The sequence below is a fragment of the Anser brachyrhynchus genome (assembly GCF_964034855.1).
Source record: "Anser brachyrhynchus genome assembly, chromosome: 3".
Classification (NCBI taxonomy): domain Eukaryota; kingdom Metazoa; phylum Chordata; class Aves; order Anseriformes; family Anatidae; genus Anser; species Anser brachyrhynchus.
In genome coordinates this window covers 84,115,788-84,124,876 of record NC_137696.1, presented here as the reverse complement: position 1 = coordinate 84,124,876, position 9,089 = coordinate 84,115,788, and the positions used below count along the sequence as shown (strand labels likewise).

The 9,089-nt window shown below is 34.5% G+C and overlaps 1 long non-coding RNA gene across 1 annotated transcript; it reads left to right on the top strand.

The window, feature by feature from the left end:
* Window positions 1-218: 218 nt before the first annotated feature.
* On the top strand, window positions 219-7,491 carry LOC308193103. The gene is made up of 4 exons (XR_013949380.1): window positions 219-1,941; window positions 2,534-2,656; window positions 2,795-2,915; window positions 3,968-7,491. It is a non-coding gene; the product is annotated as an uncharacterized lncRNA (long non-coding RNA).
* The last annotated feature ends 1,598 nt before the right edge of the window (window positions 7,492-9,089 follow it).

Here is a 9,089-nt window from a genome sequence, read left to right as displayed (position 1 = left end):
GAAGTAAAAGTAAAAATATGTCAGAAGCTTTAATTAACACTTACTGCACACGATCTGCCAACCTGCTGTGCATAGGCAGTAAATAAAAAAAGGCAGAGAACTGAAGGAATAGTCCATGTTCATTTATTTATCTAAGCTGAGACAAAGGAAGAGTTGCTGGCACTGGGATTTAACAGAATAGCATCTTAATTGCTTAGCAGGATGAGAAAGGTGAGTGGCTAACTATTGCCAGTGAGAATTCTGTCTATTCCCTTGGGAATCTGGTTGTTTTTTCTTGTCTGTATTTTTTTTTATTATTTTTATTTGTAATATAATTTATATATCTGTATAAGATTAGCAGGTTGCAGTTAGCAAACTGTTGAATTCAATTTATTTTTGTTTTCATGATAAAACTTTAACCCTGGAGAATTTTTTTCCCTCCCTCACCCCCACCCCCCACACCTTTTCCATTTAGCTGGGTTGGGAGTATATTCAGGTGCTAGAGAGAAAGTTTGTTTCATTTTTTCCTGCTGTAGTTCTATTGATAAGTTAAAATTCACTAGCCAAATTATTCTCTGTTTTGAGATTTTAATTATGTTTGCTGTAGCAATCTGCCTCCTCACCTTGATAGGGCTAGATATTTACAGAGTCTATAGCTTTGTACTCAGCCAAAATACTTTTTGAAATCAATCAGTTTTGCTTGAATGAGTAATACTAAGAAAAGATGTTTGAGATTTAAATGTAGTCAGCACATTCTAAATACTGGAGTTATTACACTGTTTTATAAACAGGTATATTTCCTGTGCTTTTAAATAAATGTTTCAAATATAACTAGAGGGGTATCCTTACACTGTGATCACTGTTATTTCACATCACGCCTTCATGGACCAGGGTTATTGTGTACAAATTAGTAGTCTTTCATCTAGAAGTTGAAGTGGTGTGATCTTCAGCAGGTCGACATGTTCTTCCAGTACAGAATATTTTTTTTCAAAATAACACCACTTTGCAAGCTTGCCTTCTGATGGAAAACCATCAAATAGCCAAATTAGCCAATTAGTCAAATAGCCAATATTCTTGAGCACAATTGTTAAGCCAATTTAGGCAGTTGCTTCCTATGTTTTTGTTTGTTGTATATTTATTGTTTGTTCATTTTTTGTTTGTTTTATTTTTAAAGGTTGAATCTTTTCATCTATCTTAAGGTTCAACATTTGGAAGTGGAATCTTTTTTATTTTTATTTGTTTCTCATCTGACAGGTGTTCATTCAATGGACAAGTGGGTGGGTCAGGGTGTGGGGGAGATTAAGTTGCCTAAACACATCATCTAGTGTGGTTTGGAGTTTCAGCTATAAACTGAAAATACTTTAGGTTTTCTAAAATCACAGAATAAGTGTGTTAGGGCAGGTAAATCTCTCACACAGTGTCTCAGACATGGACTTTTTGGTTTCTTAGCCAGTAGAGTACATAATTTAGTAGTCTAGGTGGTCACAAGTTTAAAATTTCAAGTAATGTTTCATGCCCACGCTCTCACCACACAGCAGTAGGGAGGTAGCATTAGCTGTATAGGTCCTAGTGAAGGCTTATGTTTACGTGCACAGTATTTCATACTGAATTTCCAGCACCTGTTGGAAATGTAATCTCATTATACATATTGCATTTTCTGTATTTGTATTTTGTTTCAAAACACAGTGTTCTAGTGAATTTGTGTGAAGAGCCTGGCTTTTCAAATCTATATCAAATCAACAGTTTAAAATAGTATGTTCTGGATCATTTAGCAGAATATTCATCAGCTTCCTAACACTTTTGTGAATCTAAGAGGCACTATCATCTCTAAAGCTGATTTTCAGTGGATACACTTTATGAAGTAAAACTTCATAAAGTAAACTTCATACATACTGATTGCATGCCATCGTTTTTAGTGTTGTCAGTTTTTCCTGAGCCTGGTTTTAGAAGACAGCTGAAAAGGTAATGTTCTGCCAGATAATGTAGTATCCACTTGGATTTCATGAACTGGCTGATGCAGTCTCTTCTTGATTTCTGATACAGTTCTCATATTAATGTTAATGATAGAGCAGTATGTCAAAATTTTGTGTCGTCTTCTAGACTATGCCCATGAATTTCTAACTTTTTAGAGAAGCTTGTTTGAAAAAAGTGTTTTCACTGATTAGACTGTTGTTTGATTAATATTATGCCATTATAATATAAAAATTTATAGACAAACTTAGAGGCTTAGCATTTTATGAGACATATAGACATATTCAGAAAATACTTTTTATGATATGTCTTATTGTATCATGAAAACGTTTCTGAGGCATGCGAGCTGGAAGATATATACAAGTGTTGTTTTTTTTTTGTTTGTTTTGTTTTAAGAACAGGAATGTCTGTGAAAGCTAGAAACCAATGAATTGCAGTTCAGCACAGCTACAATTTGATCCATGTTAAAATAAAAATGAGAGAGAGAAACACGCTGAACACAGAGAGTAAATGTAGTTCTGAGAAACAGCATTAGTGGTGGGGAAAAAGGACATAGGTGTACTGTTTCTTGAATTAATTTTAGGACCTATTCTAACTGCTGGCATCCAGAAGAGAGAAAAATGCTCAGCTGAATTGTTCCATTGTTGTTTAAGGCCCCTATGTTTCTTGAGGACCTTAAATGTCAGCTCGCTTTGATGCCAGCAAGGTAATAAGGAACATATTTTACTGTTTTAATTTCCTGATTTAGTAACATTATTTCTGGCTTTGAAATCAAGGATGCCAAATTTTGCATCTCTAGATTAAACTTGCATGCTTTTAACTTTAAATTTCTGCATTGTTTAAGAGTGAAGTCGTGTATACTGAGAAATACGAGACGCTTTCTGCAGAAACAAAGGATGTACATGCAATGATGCACTCAGACAAACTCTCAGAAAGCTGAGATGAATCTAGGAATATCAAGATTTGTAAGTATGTTTCCTGTTTTGCTGCAGTGTTTAAGGACAAAATGACAGTTTACAAGGCAATGTTTCCCCAGAAAAATATTGCCTTTTCTGGGGGGAAAAAAAGTGCCTCACAGCTCTTGCTGCTCCCTGGTAAATTGAACGCAGCCAGGTGCAGGCTGAAGCACTTGCAGTGGTCCTGATGACTGCTGAATCTGATCTTTTGCTGGGATTTATGAAAAGTCTCTCCCAGCTGTAATTTCTTGACTTGGACTGAACAATGTTTGAAAACAGAAGTCAATCAGAAATAGAATTTTGATGTCTTTTGTTTTTCATTTGCTTACATTTTGATCCTAAATTGAATGTCAATCAGAGTTCAAATTCTGACGTTATAAAACCAACCTTAGCAGTTTCTGAGGAAGGGAAAAGAAAGGAAAGGGATACACATGACTGATTAGTTGTTAGAAATCACTAACTTGATCCAGACTTTTGTTTTTCATTACTACTGCTCTTCTGTTGCATGTCATCCTTTCAACAATTTTTCTTCTTATGAAATGCACAGAAACAGTGGCTGTATCAGAGTAAAACAGTTAAACCAAAGCCACAGATGACATCTGGTCCAGACGCTTTCCAGTTCTTTGCTTTTAAAGGTTGTCTTAGTCATTTTTGTTATTTGTGTTTATATTTTCCTGTTATTGAATCTCCAATTGAATTCAATTGAAGTTGTGCAGTTCAGCTGACTTATCCCACATGTTCCTCCAGATCTTGATAATGTATTCTGGGTCTGTGAGCTAGGGTTTTCCATGACTGATCTTCTAGAGATCTCTTGAAATAATCTTTTTGGCTAGCCCTGCAGTGTTATTTTAATTCTCTTAGTCTGCCTTTATTTTAACTGAGACAATGATACAGTGTTTTAGTTCTTCTATGAATGTTTTGCCATCTGAGTCCCCTATTCATTTTGAACATTTCCTCATTTTTTCTGATTTTATCACCTTTGCAAATAGTTTAAGGTTGATTTAACATCCCCCCCCCCCTTTTTTTTTCCACTCAAAGCATGATTTTGTATGATTTTTTAGGAAGCTGGAGTTTCTTAAGGGCTGAGTGAAGCTGATGAATTCAACATCATTTCACAGACTTCTTCAGCAGTTTCAGCAGTTACTCTGACTCATCCTGTCAGACATTGACCTTGACTGAATTTTGGGATTCCTGGGCTTTGCCATTCGTGCAGTACTTGTTTCTGGCTTCTCAGAGGGTTGGTCAGACCATGATCATCCCAGGCAGTATCCTCAGCAATTAGCCATACTGCCCATCTGTCTGGTCTTATCTGGGGGCAGTGTCCACTTCCTAGTCTCAATATGTCTCACCCATCTTAAAAGAGAATGCTAGAGCCTATGTGAGTGAAACAAAACTAAGGTAGAGAATGGCCAGCTGCCACTTTCTTACTTCTGGTTATCTTCCTTACTGTTTTAAAAAGCCACTGTGTCCCCCTCCACATCAAGCAGTAGGTGGGAGATCTAAGTCTGGGCCAGCAGACTCACTAATGCACTCTGGTACAGGAGTAAGGGAGCCTGCAGCACCCACAAGTGCTCAGGAAACATTTCTGGAGGAGCAGCCCTGTCTCTTGTGCTCCTGAGAAGGCTTGTTTTCTATTTCTGTCTCAAAGCCATGATTTTGGTGCTCTAGTCCTCCTGCTGTATCAAGTAGCAGCTCATCCGCCTGTGCTACAACTGTCTATGCTTATTAGTATTTGTAATTTATTTATTTATTTATTGTTGTATGTTAGCAACAAAGAGCACAGTGAGATCAAGGAACTGTTTTGGGCAGATGACGTACAAACCATAATTAAGCAGTAAAAATACACCAATTGGAAGTTTGTGATGAATATATATAGACATACAGCAAAGATAGAGATCTACAGTAGTCAGCTTCATCAGGAGGTCTCTGTCTGTCAGCAAGCTAATCATGGCTACAGTTTTTTGTTTGGTTGGTTGGTGGTTTTTTTGTTTTGTTTTGTTTTGTTTTCCCCCTGCCGATCATATGTCAAACATGTTGGGCTTCTTAAAACGATTTGACTCTCTCTATCCAAACTGGGTCTCCCAATCTGCAGTAAGGTGGCACTACGTATGGCTCTGCAACAGGCCTAAGCTGCATTTGTCTCTGACATTTTGTAAGTTAGTGTTTTCTTGGGAAACAAAGCTTGTCTTCACTGTAACTCTGCATAGTACACAAAAACATGTACATATGAATATCTTCATATATATATATGAGCAGCTTCATAGCAACAAAAAAATGAGCTAGAACTTGTTAATTTACAAGAAAAAAAATCGCAATAATGTAGTTTCCTCCACAATGCTTTGTTTGTTTGTTTGTTTGCTTTTCTGGTAAGCTTCTCTCTCAACTAAATCCTGTATATGGTGCAAAGCAGAGACAAACATGATCCTGTGAGCATGCATAGAGCTGCATTCAAGAAGCAAGGCACTTTCCTTATTAACTTCGAATTGCTATTATTAAAGTCACAGGCTTTCAGAAAAAGGTAGGGTTTTTTTTGTTGTTGTTTTGTTCTTTTAATGTTAAGTCGATCAAAGGTAAAATAACATTAAAAAGCACGGTGGCTTAGTTCAGTTCTACCATAGTCTTTTATAACCAAATTAAATGAAAAAAATGTGAATTAAATACTGAATTAACTACTCAGGTACAATTTATGTGTCATTAACCTCAGATTAAATTCTATTACCAAGAAAATAAAGCTTTCAGGGGAGTCAGTACATTTTTAAAGGGGAAATGGAGGGCAAATAATATTTCCATAATTAAAGTTTTAAATCAAGTTAGATACACTGATCCAAATAAAATTACGTCCACATTGCAATATGAATCAGAAGTTGTAGAAAACACCATTCAATTTAGTTACTAATTGTAAGTGATTATTTCTTGAGTGATGGTGTTAAATTCTGAAGTTATATTAGAGGTAGCATATTTTAGACATAATGTTATGGCTGGCTGACAATTTTCCCTTACTACATGTGACAGCACTACTGCTTTACAGCTTGCACTGCTGTGCAAGGTTTTGAACTTCTGTCTGCTAATTCAAAAAGGAGATTTTAATTCTAAAAGGAGTTAGTAGCAAGGCATTTTCTGTGAATGATCGCTCTCACACAGAAAGTCATTCTCTACTCCCTCTCATGATTCACTGAAGGCAGACTCGTTAACCTTTCTTAGAGTTTATTATGGAACTGCTCTTATTTCTCTGGCTTACGATGAAAGGGTTAGAAAGGAATGTCTGTTAGCTATATACAAGCCATTCTTATTTATCATTACTAATACTACATTTATCTGTATTGAATGGATTTTATTCTACATTCTTGCATCTTTCAATAGAATAGAGAAGCAACTGGAATAGCACCATTAAAGTAATTTGTATAAAATAAAAACAACATATCCAAAAAAAGAAAAGAAAAAAAAAAAGAAAAAAATATATTTGTTTATGCCAGTAACGTAAAAGTCTTCTTGTAACTATTCCATTTGCAAATTAGTAAACAAAGATAAAATTACATTTTCAAAGAGAATTCTAAGTACCTCCTCAACAGGATGAATACAAGGATTTATATTTCCACTGCTTTGAAAGATTTGTCATGTTAAATATATGTATATATGCATACCTGTGCACATCTACACAATCTTAAAAATACAAATAATTATAGAACACCCTTATATTTTCAGCTCCTGGAAATGCCTCTTGTGATATTTGTCTACAAAACTTTAGTGCTGGGATAAGGTCAATGCACCAGAAAAGTTGGTTTCTAGTTTAAAATACAAAGTAACTATTGATAATTATAGCACTAAAATAAATAAATAAATAAATAAAAACATGCAAGGGGGAAAAAAAGTATACCCTGTTTTTTGACACAATCTCTTGAACAGAACTAGAACACTGTCTTATAACAAAAAAATACTGTAAATATTTCTCTTTCAATATATGTGAAAACAATTTACTAGCAATATTCAATATATACTGTATAATACTGTTTTCATACAAACTGTAATATACTGACAATAGGGCCTCACAAGCATTCTTCCATTTTTCTAATAGTTTTACTTCTTTTTTTACTGTCATGAACTAATTTAAAGCATTAAAGGTCTTAAATTAAAGCTGAGCAAGAATTGTTGATGCATAGGAAATATGTAACCCCTCTCCAGATTTACAAAATAAAATCTTTTGTGGGGTAGAGGAAAAGCATATTCATAAACTGTGGTCAAGCTAAGGTCTAGTGTAACATAAATAATGAAAATATAAATACTGAAGCACCCCAGATGCTTTTATTAAGCAAAATATTTTTGTCTTTTTGAAATGGCATTTTTATTAGTACATTAATTTATTCTGCCCAGCTCAAATTTTCCAGTATCATATTACATTATTACACATTGAGCAAAACAGAGTGGAAATATGCAATTGTTTCAGTGTTGGACATTCTTTTTCCAGAAAAATAAACTTTTTGACATATCCAAAGGGAAAAATGTTATTTCAGAGGAGTTTGATGTCTGTATATTATTAATAAATTTGAACTTATTTTCCCTTTTGTAGATGAATAACTGTTAAGTAGCTTGCCAGAATTTTCCAAGCATTTTTGTTGAATATGCATTCACAGACCTCTTGAAGTTTTATATTGGTGAAGGCATGAAAAGCAAAAGTTTTATATTTAATCTCACTTATTTATTTTTTTTCAGAATTACCCATATTAGTATGTTATGTTTTCTGTATTTAAAGCCCTACAAGGATTAGGACTTTCTTCCATGACTTTCTGCATGTGAAAATTTATGAACTTTTGTTTAATATATTCTCCTGGGACGGAAAGGGTTAACTACCTTTAAAAAAAAAAAGGTAGAATTCTAAATAGGAAGCTTTGGCATTATCCTTGAAATTGTGACTTAAAAATTAGACAATAATTTGGCTTCAGCATTAAACATTCAAATTATTGTATTGATTGCCTTGATCAAATTATCTAATTAGAATTTATATCCAAGTAGATAGCAATCTTCTTAAAATTTATAAAGATAGATTATTTTTATAATTAATCTGATGTTTAAATTTTAATTCTATATTGAGTCTACCTTGATTAATTTGATTTTGATGTGATGTTGATCAAACAGTCCCAGTGAAGCTTAGCATTGGGGAGATTTTTTTTTATTTTATTTTTTTCAGGAAAGAAAAAGAAAAGAACAGAAAAGTGTGGGGAAAAAACAATCTTACAATGAGCAGCATGGGTCCATAACTGTGCAGGAACTGGGAGGATACCAGGTGGCCAACTTAAAAAGCTAATCTGTTTCCCCTAATTAGTCTTTGGTTCTCGCACATCCACCTCCTGTAATGCAACAGGGTTTAGCTGAATCAGTACAGATACGTTGAAGAGGAATTAGCTTCTGTCACTTGCTCCTCTTAAGACACGTTAACAATTCACTACTTGTTTACCAGTTTGTGTTACGTTACTGTGGCATCCTGATGGCAGCTGTTGATCCTCCCTAATCTGTATTTTCAATCATTCTCATTCTTAAATTCGCCATTAAAAAATAGCCCTCCCACAGGAGCATATTGTTGATGGTGTGTGTGTGTGTTGTTTTTTGTTTTCTGATTTTTTTTTTAACCTGACTTGAAGAGAATGAGAGAAAGCTAAATAAAAAATAAAAATAAAAAAATACTGCTCACTAACAAGCATAATGGATGTCCTTTATACTACTGACAGGTTAGTCATCTTCCCATAGGTATATATTCCATATCCCACTAAATCCAAGAACTTATTTGTAATTCAAGCAGATTGATATTCTTGGTATACTATTGTCCAGACCTGACTTTAGCACTAGATTTCCTTTATAAACTGTTGCTCTTAAATCTTGAAGACGTCTATCCTGAACTGTTTTGACCTTTGCAACATTTTTAAGCTTTAGATTTAATACTGGTTACAGACCACCTGAGGAAGCTGAGACTTCAGGAAGCTTAATCAGCCCCTTGATAGTCCTGCAACAGGAGCAAATTCCTGAGTGCCTCTCTGCCATTTCCCCAGTCCTCAATAGCATTTAGACCTGTCATGAACTCTTAATCCATTTTTAACTCCTTGAGTGTTGAACTATGAAGTGGATTTTTTTATAAGGTGCATAATCTTAACCTTTTGGCAGCCCACTCTTTAACTGCATATGGAATATTTTACT